We start from the raw sequence: 7,896 nt of genomic DNA, 5'->3' as shown, positions 1-7,896 counted from the left end.
CACAATGGGGCAAAGGCACATCTGTGCTCCTAAAACCCTACACACAATGCAGCGGCTTATTCCTATGCGTCCGCTTACAGGGAAGACGGAGGGGGCCTCACTCGACCCCCAAGTTACAAATTGCCACCATCACCCTCAAGCACTGGCTCCAAATCCCAGTGGTTTTTACACAACTCTTTGTAATAAAACGGGCGCCACCGGCGAGCGAAAGTCTTCTATCTTGTGTGCGACTCACCGCAAGGGCAGGGAACTGGCGCGCCTGTGCAGTCCAGCCCTGGGTCTTGTCGACAATTACAAAGGGGTACAGACTGCAGTTTCCTATGAAGCCACCCATTGTCAATGGGATTCTGCCACCAATAGCAAGTGGCAACTCAGCTTGCATTCTAGAGCAGGAAATCTCCTTCATTAAGCAAATGGGGGGTGTGCCCCATTCTGGGCCTACGGGTTCTCAACAGCCATCTGAGAAGGTTCACGTTCCGTATGATTACGCTCATTGTGCCGTCTCGCTCTATTCGTTGAGGGGAATGGTTCACTTCAGTCGACCTACAGGATCCTTATCCTGCATGTACACAGGATGTTTCTCAGGTTTGCATTTTTTAGGGCGAAGCCTCCGTATACCTCGCTAGCTAGCACTAACTCCCCGAACATTCAGCAAGTGTGTGGAGGCGGCTCTAGCACCCCTGAGAATCAGGGGACTAAGAGTCTACGCCTACATAGACGATTACCTGCTTTGCTCCCCGACACAAATAGCAAGCAGTGCGAGACGTGGCTTCTCCACCGTTTATGTCCAGTACACCATTTGCGCATTTACTTGGATTGAATGAGAGCTTTACGGAAGAGCGACCAATTCTTCATATCTTGGGCGCCTCCCTGCAAGGGTAGGCCTTCGCTCGTCAAAAGCTATCCCATTGGATAGTAGAGGCTATTACATTGGCTTATAATAGCAAGGGTTTACAGCCCCCAGGGGGCCTGAGGGATTATTCCACCAGAGGTATGGCTACCTCATGGGCAATGTTCAAAGGCATCTCTTTACAAGAGATTTGCGACGTGGCATGTTGTGCCTCCCCTCATACATTTATGAGGTTTTATCTTTGGGGCATACTGTCCACAGTGTCGGCGCCTCTGAGGGGCGAAATCCTGCTGTTGGGACTACCCTGGCTTCGGAGAGCATGTCTGCGATATGGGAGTTGGCCATATCCCAATGTGATGAATGGAAACAAATATTTCAAAGAGAACTTCTCATAATATGAGTGAGATGTATCACAGCATGCCCCTGCTCGCAAGAGCGCAAGGAAGAGAGGCATGCTTGAGAATGACCGGGGGCAGGCAAGTGGCACCTCACTTCATTCGCCACTCGGCCTGTCTGTCGCCGACAGACACTATGTGATTGGTTCTTCCTAGTAGTGATTCCCAGAACGATTCCCAATGTGATATGTCGCACTCATATTATCAGAGAACATTAACCCTAAATTTCACCTCAGTTCTCTCTCACATACACATACACACACACAAACACACATACTTTACACACACACACACAAACACACACAGATATATAGTTATTGCAACCCATGGACTGTGTTGTATTATTCGTACTTGATGTATAGAGTACAGTATTTCATTTGTGCTTCAATGGCGCTTCTCTATCTCTGTCTCCTTCATTTTTCTCGGTGAGTGAGTCTGTTACCTTGGCACTGATAAGGCAAACTAGATTTGTGGATGAATAGATCTCTGCAACCACATGGTGCCTCTCCTTGGCAGTGAGGAGTGAAGTCCCTTTTGAAGCGGATACAGATGGGAAAAAATGCTTTCTATCTCTCTCCCTCCTCCCTGGTGAAGAAAAAAAACATAGACCATCATAGGCTGGTGACCAGCCTTCATTGTGTTTTCGCTGATGACCAGCCTTTGTGAACAGCTAGCTAAACCTAGGGTATGGCAGGGGTGTGTAAAAATACACCCACCAGTTGAAGCTCATTTACTGTACTTCTACACAAAGTCTAAAATGCTGTTTGGAGAAACAGCAAAAACAAAGCAAAATTTCCCCCAGACATTATCGCCGCAATATTAGGTTTATATTAGGTTTAAAGATCTGTGGAATGGCGTGTACAATGTACAGTATTCAGACCCCTTAACTTTTTCCACATTGTGTTACGTTACAGCCGTATTCTAAAATTGATTAAAAAAATTAATCCTCCATTAAACTACACACAATAACCCCATAATGGCAAAGCGAAAACAGATAAAATAAAAAAAATGTTGCAATTTTACTTATTTACTTAAGTATTCAGACCCTTTGCTATTAGACTGTGAATGTAAACTATGCCAGATACATCCTACATAGGCATTGAAATAAAAGGCATACATCAAAGGAATTACTTCTGCCTACAATCGACAAGGACGCATAAAGACATCTACTCCTACTCCTTACGGCTGCGACCGTGATTCAGCACCACTGAATGGACAGCGCCTTGGTACAGGTAGGCATAGTGGAGATCTGTGGGGTGTGGCTGAATGGACAGTGTCTGTCTAGTAGCCAGCTAGAATTTGGCTATTCAGTTTATGGGCAGTTAGACATTTTCTGGGCACAGTTGAGCAGCTTACAATGCTTTATATGAAAATCAGAACTGGCACAAAGGTCTTTAGAAATTGCAGGATCAATTGTAAATTGTCACTCATATGAAAAGTTTGCCGACCCCCTGCTATAGACTATCTGAAGTCACCCTTGTGGAACGGCGTACTATGACAGTGTCCTTGTCTTGTGCTCTTCCCACCAGAACTGTTGCTCCGCATTCAGATATGTTCCTTACATTGTGTGCTCAGCTCATTTTTGTACCTGGCCTGTCTGCATTATTCACCAGGGAAGGGAAACATTCAACAAATACTGAAGCGTTGCATCAACAAGGTGTTTCTGAGCATATTTCAACATCTTGTATCAACAAGACTGCTCCGAGAATATTTACGCCGAGGTGGCCAGCGAACATTTTTCTCTGTCTGATATTATTGTGTTGCCTATACAGCAATCTGGGTGATCATTATATCCCCCCCAAAAAACAGCCCCACATTCACACTATAGGTAAATAACATAGCAATATTTAATGACGTTTTGCCGATAAGATTGATCTGTTGGAATATCAAATTATATTCAGGAAGATGGACAAGCAAGATTGATAGAGTGAGAGGTGGAAACATGCATTATACCAGAGTCAGGTAGGCTACAGATAGGGATGCAGGCAGAGGATGATGATGAAGTAGGTCTACAGCAAGAAGTTAACAACGTTAGACCAACTAGGTCATCATTAATCATTTGCATTATCTCAAATATCATTCTGTCACTTCATGACAATGCACATCTGATATAACCTACAATTCTTATTGTCTTTGAAGCCAAAAACAAGACGTGGTATTTAGGGGAAACGCTCTAAATAGCATGTTGTTCTGTAGTTAATTTTCATTCCAATAGGCCTACATGAAACCAAAATTGGCAGTAGCCTACTCGGCGAATAAATGAAAATAACAATTAGGCTTAGTTATCACAACCTATATTTTAATGGCAATAAAACAGCTTCTGGTTTTGAATGGTCACCGAAAAGGAGGGCTTTACCCACCATCCTATTCCCAGTTAAATTAACACCTGGCTATCAGATTACATCAAGGCTTACAAATCCAAGTTCAAACGCCGATATCAAATGCAAAGCAATCGGCGCACCGCTTAAACAGCTGACAGGCAAAGCAAATGGCACTGTTCCTACCCTCTGCTTTCTAAAAGTGACAGCAATGCAATTACGGTAAACTGCCATTACATTTTAATCCGGATTTGACTTGATGCTGGTTTTTGCTTTAGCTTATGCTGGTGTCCAAAATACAGCAAAGGCTGGTCACCAGCAAAAACACAACGAAGGCTGGTCACCAGCAAAAACACAACGAAGCCTGGTCTGCCAGCATAACCAGCGAGACCATGTTGGTCAGATCAGTTTGATCAGAATCCGACCAGCATTGACTAGCATAGACCAGCTTGAAATGTATGCTGGTCTACGCTGTTTTTTTTCCAGCAGGGCCTCCCTCTACCTCTTCAGATTTATATGCGACTCCACGGCCAGATACTTCAATAGATGGATGACTATTGCATATGGTGCCAACTGGCCCTACATGAGTTGAGCTGAAGGTTACAGTGACTCATTTCAGTACAGACTGGGCTGGGCGGCTCATTACAATAGTACCGAGACTGGGCAGATTTTTGACTTCTATTGACCTCTTTTGATTGACATAATACAGGAAATGGATTGGAAAACATCAAAACACACCAGTGTAGGTGGATTATGGTTTGTATCAGCCTTAAATTCACAGACGTAGGCTATAGCACAGACGGACAGTGATACCACACCACCTATAGTTGATTGTACAGTACAGTATAGAAACTCTGGTACAGATTGTGTTGGAACCTGGAGACATATGGCAGGTCGCCCCACACCTCCCAGGCAATTGAGTCTTAATGATTCATTGGTTTGGCATGCTACATCTCCCCAGTGATGGTGGGTGTCAGTGATGCACTGAAGATGCCATGCAGTCCCTTGGAAGTGGAGCAGGGCGACCGATGGCTGTTCTGGCTCAGTGTACAGGCCAGACGCTGTGGTTGACACACCCACCGACAAAACTCCACTCTCTCACTCATCACCAGATGTTTCAGGTCGGGTCAGTCACCAAGATCATGTGATGATGCTTATCACCAGAGGGTTCAGGTTAAGTCAGTCACCAGGATCGTGTGATGATGCTTATTAATCACCAGAGGTTTCAGGTCAAGTCAGTCACCAGGATCGTGTGATGACGTCTATTATTCTGTCTACACAATGAAATAATGGATGCCTATTAGTTTTCTACACCATCTGTTTCAAACACAGTGATTATTTTGCCAGAAGTCAGAGACTTGATCAGCTGACCTCATTATTCAAACTGTCACCAGAGAAAGCATAGAATATAATACTCATTTGGATAATTACTTGAAAAAATATCCTTAAAATAATCGCAAATCTCAAGATCTTTTCACCACACAATTTTTTATATATCCCATTATGTCACTACGTTACTTCTTCTGTCCAGTGAGTCCCATCAAACTTTTATTAGAGGACGGATGCACCAGTGATGATATAATGCCAACCAACCACCTGCCTGCAACAAACTCCCACAATATACTTCATCTGAACAAACTCCTGCCATTGTCCCTAATCTAAGATGGCCGCCTCCAATTCCCCCATAACCTGCACCTGTCCTCTTGACCAACATGTTCTTTCATGGTGACAAGCAAAATCGGGAGAGGGATACAAGCACGATGAGAGGTTCAGTCGTAATTGGGCTAGCTCACTTATAAAAGATTTAGGCCGCTGCAGCGACAACGTTCTTCTATACAGCCCTACATTTTCAAATCTATGTTTGCATTGCTCTTGAAGATGCAGCACTGCAGGGCCTTACGGGAGGAGTCCTGTGGGAGTTCAATTTGAGGTAATGCTTGGTAGAGAAAACAACAGATTTAAGAAAGCTTTCAGTGGGACAAAGGTAGAATAACATCACTTGTGGAAAGTGTGTTATAAAAAACAAGCAAGCATTGGGAGAATGCATAGCAGTTCTTTCTTGTATCATCACATTTCAGGGGAATCAACATGAAACGTGAAAAGAGAACATCCTATTTCAGCCTTCATTTTACAGTATTTGCAGAATGGGGAAAGGGCATTATAATCTTAATCCGTTAATAGGACTCCAATACTCCCGCCATGGTTCTGCTGCCTGGCTGTCAGGAGTTGAATTAAGAGTTTATATTCCACTGGGAGAAGAATAAAGAGATGCTTTCTGCAGAAGTTAATGCTCTTCAATGTTTTTGTGCCGTATACCAACTAAGACTCACAACCCACCAGAAGACTGCAAGAAACTGTCATGGGACTACTGCATTCAACGGAAGAGAACAGAAAGTGTGTGTGTGTGTGTGTGTTCACACAATACTTCAGTTTTTTAAGGAGATTACGTAGTTTGGCAGATTAGAGAGGAAAAGGAAGGCACCCCTCAACTCTGCCACTCGGCCCCATGCAGTGTTACACCACTGACAGTGGTCTTTGTGGAGCCACACCACAAACAGGGCCTTCAGGCCTCAAAACCAATCAATCACTATGTTGTTCACATCATTAGCTGCTATTATCTTCTGGGTTCAGTCTGTGCCACTACTACCAATAGTCTGGAGCATTCTGATACCAGCCAGTCGCCCATTCTGATCCCGAGTGGCGCAGCGGCCTAAGGCACTGCATCTCAGTACTAGAGGCGTCACTACATACACCCTGCTTCGAATCCTGACTGAATCACAACCTGCCGTGATTGGGAGTCCCATAGGGCGGCGCACAATTGGCCCAGCGTCGTCCGGGTTTGGTCGGTGTAGGCCGTCATTGTAAATAAGAATTTGGTCTTATGACTTGCTAAATAAAAGTTAAATAAAGGTTAAACAATGTTGTTGTTTTTTAAAATTAAAAGTCATCCCTTGTTCTTATCTTGAAGTCATTGCTGGTTGAACCGTTGGTTAAGCCACTCCTTCATTTGACCCGGTTCCTCCAGACACCAAAGAGCATCATACTGTACATATGGTTCAATTCTACGGTCTCATCCATGTAGGAACTGATTATAGATACTCCAATGAACAATTACAGTGCCTTCAGAAAGTATTGATACCCCTTGACTTATTCCACATTTTGCTGTGTTACAGCCTGAATTTAGGCTCTAATTTATTGAAAATGAAATACAGAAATATCTGATTTACATAAGTATTCACACCCCTAAATCAATAGTTTGTCAAATCACCTTTGGCAGCAATTACAGTGAGTCTTTCTGGATAGGTCTCTAAGAGCTTTCCATACCTGGATTGTGCAACATTTGCCCCATTATTCTTTTCAAAATTCCTCAAGCTGTGTCAAATTGGTTGTTGATCATTGCTAGACAAAATGTTCAGGTCTTGCCATAGATTATCAAGTAGATTTCAGTCAAAACTGTAACTCGGCCACTCAGGAACATTCACTGACTTCTTGGTAAGAAACTCCAGTGTATATTTAAGGTTATTGTCCCGCTGAAGGTGAAATCTCCCAGTGGCTGGTGGAAAATACACTGAACCAGATTTTCCTCTAAGATTTTGTCTGTGCTTAGCTCCATTCCATTTATTTTATATCCTGAAAAACTCCCCAGTTCATAACAATAACAAGCATACCCATAACATGAGGCAGCCACTACTATGCTTGAAAATATGGAGTGGCACTCAGTGATTTGCCCCAAACACAACAAAAAGTTACTTGCTTTGCGTCATTTTTTGTATTATTACTTTAGTGCCTTGTTGCAAACAAGATGCATGTTTGGTAATATTTTTTATTCTGTATAGGCTTCCTTCTTTTCACACTGTAATTTGGGTTAGTATTGTGGAGTAACTACAATGTTGTTGATCGATCCTCAGTTTTCTCCTATCACAGCCATTATACTCTGTAACTGTTTTAAAGTCACCATTGGCCTCATTGTGAAATCCCTGAGCGGTTTCCTTCCTCTCCAGCAACTGGGTTAGGAAGCACGCCTGTATCTTTGTAGTGACTGGGGAACCATAAACCATCCAAAGTGTAATCAACAACTTCACCATGCTCAAAGGGATATTCAATGTCTGCTTTTTGTTGTTGTTACCCATCTTCCAATAGGTGCCTTTCTTTGCGATGCATTGGAAAAACTCCCTGGTCTTTGTGGTTGAATCTGTGTTTGAAATTCACTGCTCGACTGAGGGACCTTACATATAATTGTATGCGTGGGGTACAGAGATGAGGTAGGCAATCAAAAAACATGTTAAACACTATTATTGCACACAGAGTGAGTTCATGCAACTTATTATGCGAA

The sequence above is a fragment of the Oncorhynchus tshawytscha genome, linkage group LG28, assembly GCF_018296145.1.
Source record: "Oncorhynchus tshawytscha isolate Ot180627B linkage group LG28, Otsh_v2.0, whole genome shotgun sequence".
Classification (NCBI taxonomy): Eukaryota; Metazoa; Chordata; class Actinopteri; order Salmoniformes; family Salmonidae; genus Oncorhynchus; species Oncorhynchus tshawytscha.
Note: the sequence above shows the minus strand (reverse complement) of the source record.